The sequence below is a fragment of the Hemicordylus capensis genome, chromosome 12, assembly GCF_027244095.1.
Source record: "Hemicordylus capensis ecotype Gifberg chromosome 12, rHemCap1.1.pri, whole genome shotgun sequence".
Taxonomy (NCBI): domain Eukaryota; kingdom Metazoa; phylum Chordata; class Lepidosauria; order Squamata; family Cordylidae; genus Hemicordylus; species Hemicordylus capensis.
In genome coordinates, this window is record NC_069668.1 from 22,346,908 (window position 1) to 22,369,416 (window position 22,509).

Genomic DNA, 22,509 nt, shown 5'->3' on the forward strand with positions numbered 1-22,509 from the left:
GGTTCCAGATTCCCTCCCTGGCAGCATCTCCAAGACAGGGCTGAGAAAGACTCCTGCCTGCAACCTTGGAGAAGCTGCTGCCAGTCTGGGTAGACAATACTGAGCCAAGGGTCTGACGCAGTAAAAGGCAGCTTTGTATGTTCCTATGAATTCCAAAGCCTGGGCTCAGCTACTGAGAAAGCCCTGATCCTTCTCCAGAAGATCTTAGCTGATAGGTCAATTCACATAGAGAGGGGCAGTCCTAATAGCTTCCAGATATAAATTGTTTGTGAGCTGCTTTGGGGCTCAACACAGGAAAAAGGGGCGTAGAATTTTATTAAGTACAAGCCGACCCCGCACAGAGCATCTGTTCGCTCTTTGGGGCTGGCTACCTCCCCCCCCCCGCCGGTTCCGCTGCCGCCTAGCCTTGATCCTTTGCGGCTGGGCCTGCCAGGCCCGTTGCCGCTGCTTGCTGGCCTCTGCGGCTGGCCTCCTCTCCCCCACCCTCTTGCCCAGGCTGCCGGTCTTCCCTTCACTCGCCTCGGCTGCCCAGGCCCGCCACTGCCGCCTCGGCCACCCGGGCCCGCCGCAGCCTCGACCACCTGGGCCGGCCACCACCTCGCCTCAGCCGCCCGGGCCCACCGTCCTTGCCTCGGCTGCCCGGGCCCGCCTCGGCCACCCGGGCCCGCCGCCGCCTTGCCTCGGCTGCCCGGGCCCTCCACCCCCGCCTCGCCTCGGCTTCCCGGGCCCTCCACCCCCGCCTTGCCTCGGCTGCCCGGGCCATCCACCCCCGCCTTGCCTCGGCCGCCCGGGCCCTCCACCCCCGCCTCGCCTCAGCTCCCCGGGCCCACCACTGCCGCCTCGGCCACCCAGGCCCGCCGCTGCCTTGCCTCGGCTGCCTGGGCCCTCCACCCCCGCCTCACCTCGGCTGCCCGGGCCCGCTACCCCCACCTCGCCTCGGCTGCCCGGGACTGCCGCCTCACCTCGGCCACCCAGGTCCGCCGCCGCCTCGCCCGGGCCTGCCGCCTCGCCTACGCGGCCGTGCCTGCGGCCACCATGGCCCGCAGGCCCGGCCCGCCGCTGGTTTAGTTCTCCTGGGTGCTCTGCGCCTTAGCCAATCAGGCGCCCCCGCAGCCCAGCCAATCAGCTGGGCTGCCGGGACGCACGTTTGAAAGGCACACCCAGGAGAATTATATATATAGATGGAGTAAACAGCCAAGTGGTGCAGTGGGGAACTGCTTGACTAACAAGCAGAAGGTTGCTGGTTCGAATCCCTGCTGGTATGTGTGCCCCAGAGTGTGGGAAACACCTATATCGGGCAGCAGCGATATAGGAAGGTGCTGAAAGGCATCATCTCATACGGCACGGGAGGAGCCAATGGTAAACTCCTCCTGTATTCTACCACAGAAAACCACAGGGCTCTGTGGGCGCCAGGAGTCGAAATCGACTTGACGGCACACTTTACACTTTAAGCAGCCATGATCATTCAACAGATAACTCACAGAAAACAGACAAACCTTTCTCAAATGCTTGTTAAGAAAGCTCATGTATACTAAGCTGTTCCCAAATTGTGGTGAGGGGCGTTTGGCCATCACTACTCCTTCTTAAAAACGGCGAGGATCCTCAGTTCTCTGCCCTGGGATGCCGTGATGGCCACTGGCTTGGATGGCATGGCGTAGTGGTTAGAGTGCCGGATTAGGACCGGGGAGGCCCGAGTTCAAATCCCCACTCAGCCATGAGATTTGCTGGGTGACTCTGGGCCAGTCATTTCTCTCTCAGCCTAACCTACTTTACAGGGTTGTTGTGAGGAGGAACTTAAGTATGTACACCGCTCTGGGCTCCTTGGAGGAAGAGTAGAATATAAATGTGAATAAATACATAAAATAAAAGGGGCTTAGACAAAGTGGCTATAGGTTACCTCCAGCCTCAGAGGCAGGATGCCTCTGAATACAAGTTGCAGGGGAGTAACAGCAGGAGAGAGGGCATGCCAGTGTGGTGTAGTGGTTAGAGTGCTGGACTAGGACCGGCGAGACCCAAGTTCAAATCCCCATTAAGCCATGAAACTAGCTGAGTGACTCTGGGCCAGTCACTTCTCCCTCAGCCTAACCTACTTCACAGGGTTGTTGAAACTCAAGTATGTAGTACACCGCTCTGGGCTCCTTGAAGGAAGAGCGGGATATAAATGTAATAATAATAATAATAATAATAATAATAATAATAATAATACCCCCAACCCCTGCCTGTTGGCTTCCAGTGGCATCTGGTGGGCCACTGTGGGAAACAGGATACTGGACTAGATAGGCCTTGGGCCTGATCCAGCTGGGCTGTTCTTATGTTCTTATGATTTTCATGACGTTCCTATACTTCCGAAGAGATGCTCAGCATCAGCTGTGGGCCATTTCCTTTACCCCTAGTGAAAGGAAAGGTAGCAGCTAAGTTCTCCTCCTGTGGCTGAGGCTTGTTCTTAGAAAACATCCGGGGTGGAATTTCTAAGAGTGCCAAGCTAGGGAATACTGTTGGTTGTCAGGACGTCATGATGGGGAGACGAGAATTCAGAAAGAGATTTAAGAGTCTCTTGAATTTTTATCCATCAAGTGACATGGTCTCAGTTCTTTTATTTCTAATTTGTTAACAGCTCCGTATTCTGCACTTGGTAACCCTCCGGGGACTCATTTTTAAGAGGCAGCAGGTATTTAACATACAATCACTCACTTATTAAATATAAATGAAATACATACTCGAGGCAACCAGAGCGACACATCTCTTGCTTGGTACACAGGAGGGAATCCACTTTTGAAGTTCCCATTAACTTTAATAGGAATCAGAAGGCTTGCTGCTAAATTATATAATTTCTCCCTCCCCCTCCCAATTGCCGGGGCACAAATGTCTGCACAAATGTCTCCCCACATTTTTTACTCCAAACACGCTTGGCAAATTTTGTAACGGTTCTTTAGCAACTGCAAGCACAACAAAGCAAAACGCAACACAACAAAAAGAAAACATGGAAACGAATAAATGTGCAGCATAATAAATAAATCTTTTCCAAATTTGACAAAGGGTGGGAAGAACTGAAGCTCTGTAGAATAATCATTTTTTGGTGGTGGGGGGTTTCGGGGGGCAGTTCCATGTATGAGACAATGAGGACCTTTGCTCTGGTAAGAGCATCTGCATGCATGCTTGTATGCAGAAGGTCCCAAGTTCCCTGTGTGGCAACTCCAGAATAGGGCTGGGAGAGATTCCTGCCAACAACCACTGCCAGTCTTTGTAGACAATACTGAGCTAAAGGGACCAAGGGTCTGACTCAGTAGAAGCCAACTTCCTACTTTCCAAACAGACTCTGAGCCCAGGTTCCATTTTTCTTATGCAAAAAACCATCTTTGTGTAAGGGGTGGAAGTCCCATGTGTGAAGCCGAACCTATCTTGATGTTAATCCTATAATAAAAATGGCAAAGGTTGAGCTGTGGTTTGCTCCTAATCCTGTGTTGGTTATTCTCCTCTCATTCAGTGCTTGGCCAAGCGGCTGGCGCTTGTGTGGCTGAATCCTTGGGCCTCGTGGAAGCTGTTGAAAACCCCACTCCATGCCAGCTTTTTCTAGCTGCTTAAAATCTCCCTCCCTCCCTCTCTTTGATTGTCGGGCTAGCCTCCAGCCATTCCACCTTTAATTATGGGATGCCACAAAAACAGCTTGTGAATTCTGGCCCGATTTCCGTTTTCACCATGCTGCCATCCATTTTATTTAATCTCATCGGGAGGAGGAGAGGGAGGCGGAGGGACGGCGTGGAAAGAAGGACAAAGACTCACTCGCTGTCAGTCTGGAAATGCTCAATTGGTTTGTACACCGGCAAAACAAAAAAACCAAACCCAAACCCCGACCCTCTAACATCCTCCTCTCCTCAAATTTAAATTCAGCCTCAGGTTATGTATTTCTGGTTTTGGGGTGGGGGGAGAGAGAGAGACCAGCTAATAAATACGAGAACATTCCTTTAACACATCCCTGAACGGCAGCTACATAGCCAATTAGCCGCCATGAACGATCTCTCTGGTGGCATTCCACAAGGAAGAGAGAGCGCCATGCGCATTATCTTAGAAATGTGTCGGCTGTTGCCTTGGTAACCATGACCTTTCCCCGGTGCATGCTGGGAGTTCCACCCAAGGCATGCTAGGAATTTCTGACGCAGCAGATCAAAGCCATAAATTAGACCACTACAGGCCAGGAAAGATCTCGCGGAGAAACGATTTCTGTCGCTCTTTTAGAATAACTGCCCAGTCAGGACTTTTGATATGCAAGGAGTTTTCTAGTCCCTGACTTGGCCATCTGAAGCAAAATCACTTTCATTCCCAGTGCAAACTGGGTCAAGAAAGGACCCTTTAAAGTGATGTGATCCATACATTTGGGGGGGGGGTGAGGAGGGAACTGCCCCTATTCACCCCAGCAGCTGCTGTCTTGCTGATGTTTCATTTTAGACTTTGGAACATAGAGAGCTGCCATATACTGAGTCAGACCACTGATGCATTGAGCTCAGTGTTGTTGGCACAGACTGGCAGTGGCTTCTCCGGGGTTGCAGGTAGGAGTCTTTCCCAGCCCTATCTGGAGATGCTGCCAGGGAGGGAACTTGGGAGCTCTTCCCAGAGAGGTCCCAATGCCTAAGTGCTCACACATGTATTCTCTTCCCTTCATTAGCCCAATTTTGCCTGTGTGTGAGAACAGCCTCAGTGCCAGCAGTCAGAATCGCAGGGCCAGAAAACGCAGAGGAGCCCCACACTTGGATTCTCGCGCAGGCTGCCTGAGGAGATGAGTGGAGCCGATGTGTTTGCATGTCTGCGCCTGGCCGATCCGTCTTCCCAGGGAGCAGGACAGCTGTGTCCTCAAGGGGGTCACCAATCATCCTGCGAGGAACACGGCTTCTGTCCTTCAACAGGCAATTAACGCGAGTCCATTACGGCTCCCCGGAGGCACCCGGAGGGCTGCAAAAGGCATCGACTGAAAGGTCTGAGCCCTCATGGGGGCGAGGAAGAAGCTGTGGCCGGTGAAATGGAAAGCAGGAGCCATTTATCACCTGCGAGTAATTCCAGGGAAAAGGAAGGGAGTGAGGAACGGCGGGGTGTTGTCCACGTTGGATTCGGAACGGTGGCCACGTGATGGCAGCGGGCACATAAATAAAAGCCAAGAGCATCTCTCATTGGGGTGGAGGGAGAGAGAGAGAGAGAAAGCATTAAGTAAGCTCGCCATGAGTGCTGAGGTGGGGAAAGAGGTCACAACTCCCAGCTAATGTCATAGTTCATCAGCCATGGCCAAGTCAGATGATGTCCATTGATTAATTCCCAGCCACCGCCATCAGGGAAGCGTAGGAAAGAGAAACAGAGTCATCCCTTCACTGCTGGAAACCAAAGACATAGCCAAGGATGAACAGAAATCATTTTGCCATCAAAAGGGGGGGAAAAGTTTCAAGAATTCTGCTGGCATGAAAGCATGATCTCCAGGGGGTTGGAGAAGCCAACTGTCATGGAAGATGGTTCTCCACAAGACTCTCTTTGTTTTCCTAGGAAACCTCAAGAGGCAACCACGCCCTCGCCACCAGCAACTGGGAAACTTCCCAGCCGACGCGTCTAAACAAACCAGCACTGGACAATTTTGATGACTCAAAGGTGACGTGGTGAAATGACACGTGGGTGGCCGACGGGGGAGGGACTGGCAGCACTGCGCGGAAGGCCTCATTTGCTGTGGCTTGGAAGGTGAATGGATCTTTAATGGATTCATGATGTGCTCTGGACAGACCTTCAGCAGGCAAAGGGGGAGCCAGATTCTGCAAAATGCGTTATTTCTTTGAGAAAAAGAAAGGGCTCCAGCTGCATGGTGTGGGCTAGGCCTGATATATGAGAGGGTTTGAAGTTGAGAATTTGGCGGGGTGGCAAAGGGTGGTGGAGATAGGAAGAGGAGAATTCTGGGTAAAATGGGAGAGGCTCGGTACGAACAGGACAGAATGCTGGGGTTCAAAGGGAAGAGAACAAAAGACACAGTTCAACCTCAACAGAACACACTCTGATCAGTTTCAGAATGTTACCCGTGCCCCTGAGGACTAGAAACTTCATTTGGAAAAAATAAAAGTGGGTTTACCCCGGATTCAGGATACCAGAGAGTGAGGTCATTCACACAATCAAAAACTGTGTTCTACCCAGATTTGGGAGCTGTGTGTGCTCCCAATTTTTGGTTATATGAAAGCAAGGTAAGAGGAAAACCTGGGTGTAAGTGATTGTGTGGAAGCAAGGTAGCAATAGCAATAGCACTTATATTTATATACCCTCTATAGCTGGAGCTCTCTAAGCGGTTTACAATGATTTAGCGTATTGCCCCCAACATTCTGGGTACTGGGCAGGTAGGAGGAAAACCTACCCAGGTTTTCCTCCTACTTTGCTCCCACACAATCACATCCAACCAAGTTTTCCTCTTAGTTTGCTTCCACGCAACCAAAAATTGGGAGCACACACAGCTCCCAAACCCAGGTAGAACACAGTTTTCGATTGTGTGAATGATCTTGTGGTCTCCCCACCAAATGCAAAACAGGGTGGACCCTGCTTAGCAAAGAGGGCAATTCATGCTTGCAATAGGGGGAATAGAGACCTGCTTCTGTAACTCAGGGATCACATGGCCGATTTATTTTCACATGTGCACATTTTGATCCGGGATCTTATTGAAATGAATTAACAACTTTTGTAATTCTATTTCAGTGTTCAGGTCATGCCGACAAGTTCTTAAGGATATATATATATATATACACACACACACACACACACACACACACACACACTATACCAAAGAGACAGCCAAAGACATTTCCACTGACTTGAGGTCCCAAGTTAATAGACAAGCCACAGATCACATGAACAAAACACACAAAGACAAAATGAGAACTCATACATTATGGCTGAATAGCAATAAGTATAGGAAGACGCCATGATCTTTCAGAGATCTCTGGGAAGTCTCTTTAGATTTAGCAGCTGACTAAGCAGAATGGCTCCTCACTCAAAACATAAGGAGAACACAGGAACACAGGAAGCTGCCTTTTACTGAGTCAAGCCACTGCTCCATCTAGCTCAGTATTGTCTACACAGGCTGGCAGCAGCTTCTCCGAGGTTGCAGGCAGGCGTGTCGCTCAGCCCTACCTGGAGATGCTGCCAGGGAGGGAACCTGGAACTTTCTGCATGTAGATGCTCTTCCCAGATCTATTCCCATCCCCTAAGGGGAATATCTTCCAGTGCTCACACATGTAGTCTCCCATCCAAATGCAAACCAGGGTGGACCCTGCTTAGCAAAGAGGGCAATTCATGCTTGCTCCCTCAAGGCCAGCTCTCATCCTCTAAACCACATCGTGCTGGCCTCTCTGAGGGGGAGCCTGGGGGGGCAGAAGCCTAGGGCCCTGAACTTATGGGGCCCTGTGCACCAGGGACTCATTCATATAGACATTCCTTTCTCTCATTGTTTTTCCTCCTTTCCTGAGAGCCACAGAGCTTAAACTGGTATTAACCTTAATGGGATGAAACATCTAAACCTTGCAGATTACCAGTCACTGATTGATTGGAGAGTCTGGGGGATTATTCAGTCTACATTTCAACTATAGATTGTTTCCATGCCATCTGCTGGCCACCTTAGACCTCTCGTTAGGATTTGTCCAAAAGGTGATAAGTGAGACGTTGGTTCCAGCATCATCATCATACACTTTTATGTACGACACGGATCAATGTCTGACAAATGTCAATATAGGAAGTTAGAAAGTGGTGGTGGTTGGCAGGGCTTATTTTCTGACCCAGTTAGTTATTAATATTATTATTGCTTCCTTGGATGGAAACCATCTCATCCCTTTCTGACACAGATCCAAGTTTTGTTTGTTTGTTTTTACATTTATATTCCACTCTTCCTCCAGTTCAGAGTACTCCATGTGTCAGATGTTCATCCTCACAGCAATCCTGTGGAGGAGGTGTGAATGGCCCAGAGTCACTCCTTGAGTTTCATGGCTGATGGGTTTTTCCATTCGGGTCTCCCTGGTCCTAGTCCAATACTCTGATCACGCTGGCTCTCAAGTCTGCATAAAGCCCTGCAGATTTCATCTTTTGCTTTTCCAAACTGCTGGCTAATGATGAAGACCCCTACAGGACACCAAAGCTCACTGTCTGATGCTTAAAAGTGCAGATCACCCACTAAGCATTTGAGGAATACCCCCCTCATTTCACTGAACTCCCCCAGCCAAACCTAACCACCCATCACTCCCACCCAAAGTATATTTCTTCTCTCTCGCCCCGCCCCAAATAAGTAAGAAGTTGCTTCTCAAGATTTCCCTCTAGCTGAGCTCTTGATGTTTTGGTGCTTTTTGGTTCATCCTAGCATAAGCATTATTCTGGACTGCAGATTTTTCTCCTAATGGACCATCCATCATGGCCACCAACATTCAACAAGGTACTCTTAAAAAGTGTGATGTAGCAGAGATGGGGCAGAAAACATGACTTCCCTTGGTGAATAGAGACATTTGGAGCATATGCACACACAATGCATTTTAAATGCATCAATGCCTGTGTTTTGGTCCAAGTCTATAGTTTTTAAATTAGATTTGTTTTATATTTTTAGCTTAATATTTTAATTGTCATTTTTACTGTATGTTTTTTAACTTTTGTAATCCACCTTGGGGTTGTTTTTAATGAAAGGCGGTATATAAATTCAACAATAAAAATAAAAATAATTAAAGTCTAAACCAAGCAGGTTGCCCTTTTAAAAAGAAGGCAAAAGGAACAAGCTGTTCTAGTCAAACTAATCTGCCTGTTTTCCTTTCACTATCCCTATGACTGGATTAAATTTGGTCCTAATTAGTTAGGCAGTTCACAAGTTAGCCCACTTGCACCTCAAATATTCATGCATCTGCCATCTTGAATTGGGGTGGATGACATCATCACAAACTATGCCATTGAGGTACCCCATGCGTCCCTACAACTACCAAATTCAGTCCCCACATGCACCCCAAACATTCAAGTGTCCACCATCTTGAATCAAGGTGAGTGACATCATTAAAAACTACGCCCTCGAGCCATCCCTATGGGTCTCTACACCTGCAGGCAAATTTGGTTCAAATGGTTTTGGCGGTTCACAAATTAGTCCACAGGTGCCTCAAATGTCTATGCATCCGCCATCTTGAATTGGAGTGGATGACATCATCACAAACGATGCCGGAGAGGTTCCTACAACTGGAGGTTCTTACAGCTATATGGCCCAATTGTACCCAGTTTGGTTCATATTGGTCCAGGCATTGCTAAGTTGATGGGCAGGACACACACAAAAACACACACACATACACAGAAAGAATGCTGCGCGATCTCATAAGCCTACTGGAAAATAGCCTCAAAAATAAGATCTCGGACAATCAGACTGACCTTTGTGGTTTCCCCTAAAATATTAGGTAGGGAGCCAGATGGCCTAACTAATCAGAGCTCTGATGCCTTAACTTTTGGCCTCTCTCCACCAAACAGAATGAAGGAAGAAGAGGAAGAAACAGATGCAGCACGCAGCATAAAGGTTGGTTTTGCTTTTCCCCTTCTTATTGTGTTTGCTGATTGTGGAGTTCGCCTTCTAAAAGATCAAAGCCAAGGGCTTAAACTGAAACATGCCCCAGGTTCTCAGGAGTGTGCAGCCAGGGATGGGTCTGAAGGTAGGATAGAAGCAGGAGGTCTCTTCCATCATTGGAGCTAAAGAGGCAGCAATGATGGAGGTCAAGAAGCCAAGCAGAGGGCCGCTGGGTGGATCCAGGGAGGTGGCCCATAGAGCAAGGCTAGACTGTCAGCTCTGACTGATACAAATGCTTTGCAAAGGAATGCTTTGCAAAGGACATCTGATGGATCGATGCTATGGCAAAGGGAAATTTGAAAGAGAATTCCAGGGCTCTTCCCCAAAAGAACACAGGAGTGTAGGAAGCTACTGAGTCAGAACACTGGTCCATCTAGCTCAGAATTGTCTAAACCAGGGATGGGGAACCTTGGCACTCCAGCTGTTTTTGGACTACAACTCCCATAATCCCCAGCCACAGAGGCCAATAGCTAGGGATTATGGGAATTGTAGGCCAACATCTGCAGGAGTGCCAAGGTTCCCCATCCCTGGTCTAAACAGACTGGCAGCGGCCTCTCCAAGGATGAGTCTTTCTCAGCCCTGTCTTGGAGATGCCAGGGAGGGAATGTGGAACCTTCTGCAGATGCTCTTCCCAAAGCAGCCCCATCCCCTAAGGTGAACATCTTCCAGTGCTCACACTTGTAGTCTCCCATTCAGATGCAAACTGGGGCAGACCCTGCTTAGCAAAGGGGACAATTCATGCTTCCTACCACAAGACCAGCTCTCCTGGAGCATCATTTAAACCACAGCTCAATCTAATTAGACGATATAAAAGGAGCGGCACGCACATCTTAAAAAGAAATAAATGGTGTGCATTGGTAATACGCTGCAGAGAAAGCCGTGAATGTGACTGCACACAGGATTTTATCAAGATCGTGTTCATATGGTATCTTACTGCTTACACAATCCTGTCTGAATCTCATACCCAAACCCTCACTTCCCAAACCCCTGCAAACAGGAAACTTTTACTTAAAGGCACAAGAGCCCTGACCAGACTTAACAAAAACCCGCCCCCCACTAACTTGGCAAAGAGGCACCTTTTTAACATGGTGATTCCCTTTATTTAGCAGGGGGAGAGTAATTGGCCCTATCCACCCCCAGCACAGTACCTCCAGTGACTGTTGCTGGTGTCTATCTTATGTTTCTTTTAGATTGTGAGCCATTTGGGGACAGGGAGCCATCTTACTTATTTATTATTTCTCTGTGTAAACCGCCCTGAGCCATTTTTGGAAGGGTGGTATAGAAATTGAATTATTATTATTATTATTATGAATAATAATGATGATGATGATGATGATGATGTTGCCTGCCTATACTGGACAGCTTGTGTTGAGGGTTATTGGGTGGGAAATGCAACAGTTCAGATCTGAAACAAACATCACAGGAAGACAACAGACTATGGCCGCATTCAGACATAACATGAAACCGGAGTTGAAAGGTCCTCTGGTTTAGATTTGTGTACATCCCTCGCCAACCATGGTTTTACCAACCACGGTTTTAAGTAACCATGAAAGGGGAATTGCTACCTGTCTTGCCAACCACGACCCTGGTATCCATGATTGCCAAGGCATTTTAGTGATTTTGGAGGCATTTTAGTGTTTATGGGGGTGGGTTAAAAGGTTCAATCTGCTCATTCTTTTGGTGACACTTGCTGACACCTGGTGATTTAAAGTGCATTTGAGTGATTCTGCGGGGTTCAAAAATTTCCAGAGCTTCAATCTGCTCATTCCTCTTGGTGACTCTTGGTGATATTAAAGGGTTTGGGGTTATTTTTAGCAATTTCTGAGCATTTTCCCTTTATTTTGAGGTGTTTTTACAATCACAGCACTAAACCCCTGTTTCCCATTCATTCCTATGTCTTGCCAGTCACAAATTTGCCAGCCACAAGGTTTTGCAGGAACGAAACCTTAGCAGTTGGTAAGGGATGACTGTACATCCAAAGAGATACAAATGCAGTTTTGCCCAAAAATGGGCCTGCGGTTTCCCTCCCCAGACTCCAACTTGTACATTCAATGTGTAGTGAGTTTCACCACCTGTACCTCTGGTTCTGCAGTGCCAGGGTTACAACCAAACACGGCACCGCAGTCTCGCTGTCCAGCAACCGGAGTTGAGGGAGGAAGCTCCTCCCTCGCTCTGGCTGCTATTGGCTGCTGGGGTTGTCCTTCAGTCAAGAAGGAAGCCCCGTCAGCCAGTTCCCCATCCTCTCTGCAGTCTCGCTGACTGCAGAGAGGGAGCTCTCCATTAGGTCTGAATTTGGACATGAGATGAGGGAGCGGAATAGCAGGTCCATTGGACCCGCAGTTCCACGTTACGTGTGAATGTGGCCTATATTGTAAAGCACCCAGAGACATAGGTTTTGGGAGGAATTAAAATATGTTAAATAAAAACACACACACACACACACACACACAAATAAATAAATAAATATTGAATTGCCATATGACTACCTTCAATCCACCTTTGGATACGTTTTATGAAAGGTGGTATATAAATCGAACAATAAACAAACAATGATTCTCCTAAACTGTGGGTGAACAAAGATAGAAATCCCAAATCTGAGGGCCATTGTGGAAGCAACCTTCTTCTGCTTTACAGAATTTTGTTCAATATCCTTTTGATTTTTGTAAAGTGGAACATAGAAAGCTGCCATATACTGAGCCAGACCCTTGGTCCATCTAACTCAGCATTGTCTACACGGACTGGCAGCAGCTTCTCCAAGGTTGCAAGTAGGAGTCTCTCTCAGCCCTATCTTGGAGATGCTGCCAGGGAGGAAACTTGGCATGCAAGCATGAAGATGCTCTTCCCAGAGTGGCTCTATACCTTGAGGGAAATATCATACAGTACTCTCATGTAGTCTCCCATTCAAATACAAAACAAGGTGGATCCTGCTTAGCAAAGGGGACAATCCATCCTTGCTACCACAGGACCAGCTCTCCTCTCCTGCCTTGAGGTTCTGGAAAGGTGAAACATCCAAGGTGTTTATTTAAACAATGAACCAACTAGCCTATCCAGGTCTGCAAAAGATATTGATGCCACAAAACACCCTTTAAAAACAGGTCAGTTTAAATATGTAAGATTACTGTGCAAAACACTCCTTTTTTTAAAAAAAAGAGATGAGATTATGTCAGGCCTTCAAAAGCAACCCATAAATGGGATTTATGGTTTTCAATAATTGCATTTCTGCTTTGTTTTGTCCTAGTGTCGCCAAGGAAGAAGAGGACGTCAATTATAATTTATTATGCTACAATTGCTACCTAAATGTTTTTGAATAAGCAAAAATCACATCTGTTTAGGAGTAAGTTGAGCACCAAGAGAATTCCCTTTGAAATGGAGGCTGTGTTATCAAATTCTGTAACTGTACACATAAAACAACATATTTATTTCCCCACTGAGTCCATTACATTCCCAAGTCAAACGGCATCCACTTTTCCCTTCCCATATTAAAGCCTTTGATTTAATGAAGGTTTTAACTACTAGTTCTTCAGGGAATTTTCAGTAGGCTCGGCACAGATAAGATTATTGGAAAGTATAGTTATTTGCTTGTAAAGTGGCAGTTCCGTGTCAAAATTGATTTTCTCTGGTCCTGCAGCAGTAAGACAGATAATCCTCTGCTTTGCATCCAAAACAACATGATCTCCCTGCCTGGGTAGTTTTCTGGTTTTCTTCCCAACGTAAGTGCATCATTTGCAGAGTGGCTTCAAACAGGGGAGAGACAACATTGCAGTGATGGGGCTGGGACAACGTAGGAACATAGGAAGCTGCCATATACTGAGTCAGACCATTGATCTACCTAGCTTAGTATTGCCTTCACAGACTGGCAGCGGCTTCTCCAAGGTGGCAGGCAGGAATCTCTCTTCTGCGATGATGGAGAAGCCACTGCCAGTCTGTGTAGATGATATTTAGCTAGATGGACCAATGGTCTGACTTGGTAGAAGACAGCTTCCCATGTTCCTATGTAGATTAGGCTGAAAGAGAAGTGACTGGCCAGTCAAGTCATCCAGTGAATTTCATGGCTGAATGAGAATTTGAACCTGGGTCTCTCCAGCCCTATTCCAACACACTAACCAGTACACCACGCTTCCTTTCTTATATCTCATCTCCTCATATAAAATTCCAGGCAGCTAGCAAACAATTAACTATACAATATATACAATATACAATATAAATATGCAATATACAAAATACAGTATCACAATTAAGAAAAAAGCAATCTTTTTAACAAGCACCAACAGCAGCCTTTAGCAACCAGTAAAGAGAGGAATGTGGTAAATAAATAACCATACAAATCAACCATGTTGTTGATCTCCTTCACTGAATCTGGAAAGCAGCATTCAAATTTTAGCCGAATGCATCCAGATTTTCAACGTGTGGACAGCTTTCACACATTCTTTCCTCGGGGCCGATCTGCTGGAGTTGGGATCAGCACCCAGGGTGGGCAGATGCTATTGTGTTCCCTTCTAGGGACATGTGAGCTGGACAGCTGGACAGTTCGGCTCGAATCTGGACCAGATTCAAGCCACCCCAGGAGGCTTGGGCTTGGGCTCAATTGAGTCTGGGCCCTTTCCGGCCGTTGAGCCAGCTCAAGGGATACTCAACAGGGATACTTGTAACAGGGAATCCAGTAAGGATTCCTCTTTACAAGTAAAGGGTTAAAAGCAGGATGGGGAGGGGAAAGCCTTTCATTTACCTTTAAAAAACTGTGGCGGAAGGTATGGGGGATGGTGGAGGTGACAGTGGCAGTGGGGGCTCCAACCCCCCCGCCAGCCTCCCAAATGACAGGCCAGCCATGCCTGTTTGGGGCCTCTGCAGAGGCTCACGTGGCAGGGGCTCGGCTCGACTCGCTCCCCAAACTGGCTCCCCCAGTCCGGTTTGAGGGCACGCCTTTGAGCCGAGTCGGCTTGAGTGTGAGCCAGCTCAATTTCAAGCCGGTTCACACATCCCTATCCCCCTCCATGCAATGGTTTAGATCATTAGGAAAGCATTGTCCGATTTGGTCCATCGCCCACCCCCACCAGCCCTCCCTAAACAGATATCCACAACAGCAAAATCCAGGCTATCCTAATTCCAAATTTAGGACATTCCACCCTCTCCTCCGTTTATCCCGTTAGCCTGGCCGTCCTTGCAGCGAGTAGATCTGTCGCTCTGCACTCCCGAGAGATTAATGTATTTACCGAGTTCTGTAAGACGTTGTACCAATCAATGTTAACCGCCCCTGACAGAGACATAAAGGATCTATTAAATTAGATCCGGGCTCCTATTAAATTACTCGGCAAGGAACGGCCGGGCTCACCTTATCTGGGACAGAAATTAATGCATGTTATTAGAGCTTTGTATTTAAGGGAAATTCTCCGAAGAAACAGAGAACCCTGCAAGACGGGCAGTGGGGGCAAGGGAGGCATGATCGAAGGGGAGCAGGGGAGTGTGGCAGCTCGTCTCCGGCCTTCGCCAATCCATGGAGGCATCTATAATGCCCTCGAAACGGAGAAACCTCCTACAGACAGACACCCACTAATTCCCCTCTGCTAATCAGATTAGTGACAAATAAAATTAAACCATTAAGGCAATTAAGTAATTCTTAGTTAACACTTGATCAGTTGCTTGCATGCCAATGTTCTCGTCGCCTTTCTATTAAAGGAGCTGATCAAAAGCGACTCTGGACTCCCTGCTGGAGAGGAGAGGGCCCTTTTGCGCTCTCCTTGAACCCGCCCAGGATGGCTGAGAGCTGGAGTCACCGGGGGAGTCTCCATCAGTCTTAGCTCTTTTGCCTGCAGCCTTTGGACCCGGGGCTGGCAGTATCGTCTTTGCCACACTTCTTGAAAGCCTCTTCTGTTAGAGTATTTGCTTTGCCTGCAGAAGGTCCCAGGTTCACTCCCTGGCAGCATCTCCAGATAGTGATGGAGAGATTCCTGCCTGCAGCTTTAGGGAGCTGCTGCCAGTCAGTGCTGGCAATACTGAGCTAGATGAAGCAAGAGCCTGACTAAGTAGGCAGCAGCTTCCTATGTTCCTATATGCCAATGAATCCTATACGTGAAGAAGCTACCTTTCTTTTGTCTTAGGAACATAGGAAGCTGCCATATACTGAGTCAGACCCTTGGTCCATCTAGCTCAGTATTGTCTACCCAGAGTGGCAGCAGCTTCTTCAAAGTTGCAGGCAGGAATCTCTCTCAGCCCTGTCTTGGAGATGCTGCCAGGGAGGGGACTTGGGACCTAGATGCTCTTCCCAGAGTGGCCCCATCCCCTGAGGGGAACATCTTCTTACAGTGCTCACACTTCTAGTCTCCCATTCATATGTAACCAGGGTGGACCCTGCTTAGCTAAGGGGACAAGTCATGCTTGCTACTACAAGACCAGCTCTTCTGCAATCTACTAACAATCCAGTTCATTGGGTGGCCCCCAATTCTACTATTATGAAGGGGTGGAAAAATCTTGTCTCAAACCACTTCCCCCACACCATGGTTTTCTCCTGTGAGAATTATAATGCTGTCCATGTGAAGGTGGAGGAAACACAAGTGACAGGGGGCATCTATAAATTAGTGCTGAAACTGAAACTCCTCTGAAGTGAAATCTGAAAGAGAATTTCAAGGTTCCTCAAAGGAGAATCTGAAATTTGATGAGAAATTTCCCCTCCAAGTAGCAACGTTGGTTAATTTTCTCAGGGAGGTCCATAGGACTACTATGGAGTCGTATAGACGATTTGTTATGGGGCAGCTGACAAATAAAATCTATCTATCTATCTATCTATCTATCTATCTATCTATCTATCTATCTATCTATCTATCTATCTATCTTATTTGTTATTGTTGTTGTTAGTCCATTTAGCTCAGTACTGCCTACACTGACTGCCCCAGGTTCAATCCCTGGCAGCATCTCCAGATAGGGCTGGGAAAGACCCCATCTCAAATCCTGGAAAGCTGCTGCCAGTCAGTGTAGGCAATGCTGAACTCGATGGACCAAAGGTCAGACTCTGCAGTAGGAAGTATCATACGTCTAACATTTCCAATTGGTTCCAAAGGTCCCTTTACCCTCCTCACTCTCTCTTTTAAAGAGATCATTCATGCCTCTCATTTGGTCAGCCTGCCCCACACTCTGAAGCGTCAGCATTCCACCCCCTCCAATGGAGTACAGAAGTTGTGCCCTGTGGACATCTCTCTTGCTCCCCTCTCTGTCTAAATAATCCATGATGTATTGTGCATGCTTTAAATGAGTCTGCTCCATTTGCACAATTGCCCTATTAATTTCCTCTTCACTGATTTACACTACTTTCTGCAGAAGGCCACCCCCCAGGTCCCGCTTCGACACATGTGGGCCCCAAATCCTGGCCAACGCTCCCTCCCTCCCTATCATGTCTCCTTATCATTTGTCTTTCTTTTCTCTCTCCCTTCCCCTCCCCTGGTTCTGTCTTCCTTCTGCTCATTTCCCATTCCCCCCACTTTTCTCTCCCTCCCTATTGGCTTTAACTCAGCTAATAAATCTCCTGCAAAAGGTTAGATTCTCCGGAGATATCAGTTTAAAGGCAAGGTAACACCATAGCACCGATAAAAGCGAAGAGTCTTTGCTCCTAGCAAGGAGAACAATGTCTTTCATTTTGTTTGTTTGTATGAAATATTTATACCCCGCCCCTCCAGGGCATACTATCTGAAATATTAACGAAATTGATACAAGCTAGAACAATAACGCATTAATTAAATTAATAAAGGTGAAAAGACCAGACCACATTTTAAAGTTGCATTTAAAATCAAATTAATCTATTTACCCAAATCCAAGGCTAAGTTTCTTCCACATTCTTTGATAGAAATTGACATCGTGACAAGCTACACCAATGAGATGTTCCTATGTGTCACGAAAACTGTACCACATTTGGTTCAAATCGGTTAGGGACTTCACAAGTTGGCCCAACTGCACTTCAAATGTTCACACATCCACCATCTTGAACTGGTGGATGACATCATCACAAACTATGCTGTTGAGGTACCTCTATGTGTCCCTACAATTGTACCAAATTTGGGTCCAAGTCGGTTCCAACTTGCCTCTCAAACATTCAAGTGTCCACCATCTTGAACTGGGGTTGATGACATCATCACAAACTATGCCACTGGGGCATCCCTATGTGTCCCTATCCCTGTAGCAAATTTGGTTCAAATCGGTTAGACAGTTCACAAGTTAGCCCAATTGTGCCTCAGATGTTCATATATGTCCACCATCTTGTCTTGGGGTGGATGACATCATCACAAACTATGTGTTTGAGGTGTCCCTATGGGTCCCTACAACTGTACAAAGTTTGGTCCAAATCAGTTTCCACTTGCGCCTCAAACATTCTAGTGTCCACCGTCTTGAACCAGGATGACCTCATCACAACCTATGCCATCGAGGTGTTCCTGTATGGCCCTACACCGGTAGCAAATTTGGTTCAAATCGGTTAAGTTAGTCCAATTGCACCTCAAATGTTCATGCATCTACCATCTTGAATTCGGGTGGATGTCGGATGACATCATCAAGAATGACAGCATTGAAGTGTCCCTGTGTATCCCTACAACAGTACTAAATCTCACTCAAATCAGTCCAGGCTTTGTGAAGTTTATTGATTGATTGATTGATTTGATTTGATTTGTATACCGCCCTTCCAAAATGGCTCAAGTTGATAGGGACACACACACACACTCATGTGCAAGGTGCCACCTTGCTGTTGACTCCCCCAACCAGCCACCTGGGGCGGTCGCCTTGCCGCCCCTCATAACTGGGCTGGCTCTGACCCAACCCGCATCCCAGCTCAGACGCCAAGGGACACCAGCAACAACCAATCTGTAGAGGAGGAGGAGGAGGAGGAGGAGGAGGGAGGAGGAGAGCTGATCCTGTGGTAGCAAGCATGAACTGCCCCCTTTGCTAAGCAGGTTCCAGCCTGGTTTGCATTTGAATGGGCATCTACATATGTAAGAGATTCCCCTTAAGGGATGGGGCTGCTCTGGGAAGAGCACCTGCCTGCTTGTAAACAGAAGGTTCCAAGCTCCCTCTGTGGTTTCACCAGATAGGGCTGCAGAGAGACTCCTACCTGCAACCTTGGAGAAGCTGCTGCCAGTCAGAGTAGCCAATCCTGAGCTAGGTGGACCAATGGTCTGACTCAGCATATGGCAGCTTCCCATGTTCCTCACCGGTCACCACCAGCCCTTCAAAGCAGAGGTTCTGGAGATAATGTTGTAATGTTTTAACTTTCTCTCTAGCATTTATTTTTAAGTAATGTTTTAATTCTTCTGTTATTTATTTTAACTAATGTTTTAGCTTTTGCTGTCGGTTGTTTGCTGTGCTGTAGACCACCCAGAGACGTAAATTTTGGGTGGTATAAAAATATGTTAAATAAATAAGTAAGTAAGTAAGGCTGGCACCATTCTAACAAGCTCGATTTCTTGCTATGTACACGCCTGGTCCCGAATGGCACCGTCCTCATCTGAGCCTGATGAAGTCAGAATGATGAACTTCGGCGTTTCAGGTTGCCCTTGAGCCTCACTTCTCTCTGATCTCTCATTCGGCAGCTGCACATTTCTTGCTGAGCGCACACACAGCCCCCGGGGCCTCAGCGGAGACCGCCTTGCTCTGGCACGGCATCAATATGTTCGGCGGCTGGATTAATTTCTACAGGGAACCCAGTAAATCTGAACTTCCCAAAATCATTTGGCCCCTATTACGGGCAAAGCACTGCTCTTAAATAGGTTGTAACTCCAACTAATAGGCTCTGTAATCGGAGCTGAATTGAACAAAAGACTCTGCTATGGGCAACGATCCGTCATTTTTATTGCCAATCAAATGCCCAGTAACTTGCACCCCCCAGCTGAAAATACTCTGAGTTTGCTAGAAAACCTTACAGGGCCTCAGTCACACAGCTTGCCCTCCCCATATACAAGAGATCTCATGGAAGGGCATTTACTAAGGTGTCATGCCTTGGTTAATTCAGGGTTACTCAAATTTGGGCCCCCAGATGTTGTTGGACTACAACTCCCATCATCCCTAGCCGCCATGGCCTTTGTTTTGACCCTGAGCTAATACATATTCTCCTACTGCTGGGTTAATACTAGGGATGTGCAATTTGATTCAGGTACAAATCGATTTGTACCCAAATCTAGCTGATTCGGGTGATTTGGAGAGAGAACAAATCACCCCTGTGGTCCATTGGCTAGATTCGGGTCCAAATCGAATCACATCAGATTTTATTTGAATCATTTTGAGATTCAGAGTCCCCCTATTACTTCCCCCAGATTACCAACTTTCTTTCTTTTTTTAAAAGTTAAGCTCTAGTCCTTGTAGAAGTGGAGTTATGGAGCAAAATGTGTGGTCACGATTTTTCAAGTGTTTGGATTCTTTGGTATATAATAACTTTTCCTCAATGAATCCCTATGAGGAGTTGTTACACATTCTATTCATTTTGACTATTTTTGGACAGTGCCAACTGGCAACTGCCATGTGCCAACTACACCCCCTCCCACCCTCAAGGCAGTGGGGTACTACTCAGTTATGTTCTAGGAATTATTTCAAGTGTTGGTGTCTAATAAGCTTTCCTCATACGCACCAAAGAGTCTAAACACCTCAAGAATTCCTAAAAAATAAACTGAGTGAGTACTCCATGGCTTGCAGGTTGGGGGGTAGTAGGCACATGGGATGCCACTAATTCCCCACCCCCATCTGCAAAGCAGTGAGGTCAAAATGAACAGAAGAAATGAAGGTGTGTCATGAAGACACCAAAGAATCTAAACACTTCAAAAAATCCTAAAAATAAACTGAGTACCCTAGTGTGTGTGTGTGTGTGTGTAGTTGACATATGGCAGTTCACAGTTGGCAATATATAATGACAGTCAAAATGAACAGAAGAAATAAAGGTGTGCAATGAATCCTCATAGGGATTCATTATGAGGAAAAGTTATTATACACCAAAGAACCCAAACACTTGGAAAATAGTGACTGTGTATTTTGCTCCATAACTCCATTTCTATAAGGGCTAGAGCTTAACTTTTTTTTTTAAGCAATTAAATCTGGGGCTCTTTGTTAGGGTTAGGATAGAGCGACTTTGAATCCCCATTATTGCCTATGGTGGAAAAATACAAAATCAGTAAAAACTAAAAAAATTGGCTGGTAGATGGCACCCATCAGGACCTACCCAATCACCATATTTGGTGCCCGTAGGACCTTCATAAGTGGTCCGAATTGATCTGAATCAAATTGAATCAAATCCAAATAAAATCTGGGGTGATTTGGAGGGGATACACAATGTATGTATGTATGTGGATGGAAAGAAAGAAAGAAAAAGAAAGAAAGAAAGAAAGAAAGAAAGAAAGAAAGAAAGAAAGAAAGAAAGAAAAAATGAGCTAGATGGACCAATGGTCTGACTCGTTAGAAAGCAACTTCCTGTGTTCCTATGTTCCTCTATGATCTCAGGAAAACTCAATTCTTGCTTGCAGTTTTCTAGAGCTGTTGAAGTTGCCCCCCCCCCACACACACACTAACTGAAACATATCTGGATTGTATCCAGGAGCATTTCCAGAAAACAGACTTTACTGCATGGCTTTACTGCAAGTTTGAATTCGCCCCAAAAAAGCTGACACAAAAAGTGGAATTTTTTTTTACCCTGGACATAAATTGGGCTATGCTTTTAATGCGCAATGAAAACATTGAGCGTTCAATCCGAATTGTGTCTGGAGTGCTCCCTGATAGCTCACAAGGCCTTTGAGTAAACCTGGCCAATATGTGAACACACCCCTCCATTCCAGAGGAGAAGCGAACTAAAAGCCCATCTGGAATCACTCCAGGCAATCCTTGTTCACGTATGTCGCTTTGACACACACACACACACACCCCTCCATACTTGACTACTGCAATGCACTCAATGTGGGGCTGCCTTTGTAAGCTGCTTAGAAACTGCAGTTGGTCCAGAAGGTGGTAGCCAGGTTGGAGAGACCATATTACTCATCTCGGAGAGACCATATTACTCCAATACTAAAGTGCTGGATATAACCTAAACAGCTTAGGCCCTGGGTATTTAAGAGAACATCTTCGTCATGAACCCCACTGCCCACTGAGATGATCCGGAGAGGGAACTTCCCTTTAGACACTCTGGTGTTGTGTTAGTTTCCTCAGAGAGTAGCACAGTTACTTTTATAATTTTTAAAATCTTTTTGTCCGACTCCGAACTCATTCCCGGCCCCGATCCTGCCCCAAATCCTGACTCTGACCCCAAACTTTAGAGAGGTCCAACAGACCCCAAACTGATATTTTTTAGGTTCGGATGGAATCAGGACCGACCCAATTCCAAATTTTGCATCCATGCAGAGGCCGTGTGTGTGTGTGTGTGTGTGCGTGTGCGCACATTCATGTGTCTGTGCATCCTTGCATATGAACATTAGACGCTGCCATATACTGAGTCACACATTGGTCCATCTAACTCAGCATTGTCTACACAGACTGGAAGCATTTGGAGATGCCAGGGAGGGAACTTGGAACCTTCTGCATGCAAGCAGGCAGGTGCGCTTCCCAGAGCGGCCTCCTCACTTAAGGCCTGCTCAACTCTGGCCCTCCTGCAGATGTTTGCCTACAACTCCCATAATCCCTGGCTATTGGCCACTGAGACTGAGAATTATGGGAATTATAGTCCAAAAAGAGCCTGGGGGGGGGAGCAAAGTTGAGCAGTCCTGCTTCAGGGGAATATCTTAGAGTGCTCACATATATCATCTCCCATTCAAATGCAAACCAAGGCAGACCCTGCTTAGCACAGAGTCTGACATGTGCTTGCTACCACAAGACCAGCTCTCCTCCCCACCCTCTGCTATATATGAGAAAGTAGGGGGGGAAGGGAGGGGGAGTTTAATATAACAGGAAAGAGAGTCTGCGGTGGAGACTGGAAGCATGAT

At 46.8% G+C, this 22,509-nt stretch overlaps 1 protein-coding gene across 6 annotated transcripts in view; it reads right to left on the reverse strand.

The window, feature by feature from the left end:
- LOC128336082 (autism susceptibility gene 2 protein-like) overlaps window positions 1-22,509 on the reverse strand; it is a 534,832-nt gene that overhangs the window by 310,230 nt on the left and 202,093 nt on the right. The window contains exon 1 of one of the 6 annotated variants that reach the window (XM_053275247.1): window positions 963-981. The exons of the other annotated variants lie outside the window; for them this stretch is intronic. The gene's annotated coding sequence lies outside the window, so the exon portion shown is untranslated. Of the gene's footprint in view, window positions 1-962; window positions 982-22,509 lie in introns of those variants that run through there. 6 annotated transcript variants of the gene reach the window in all.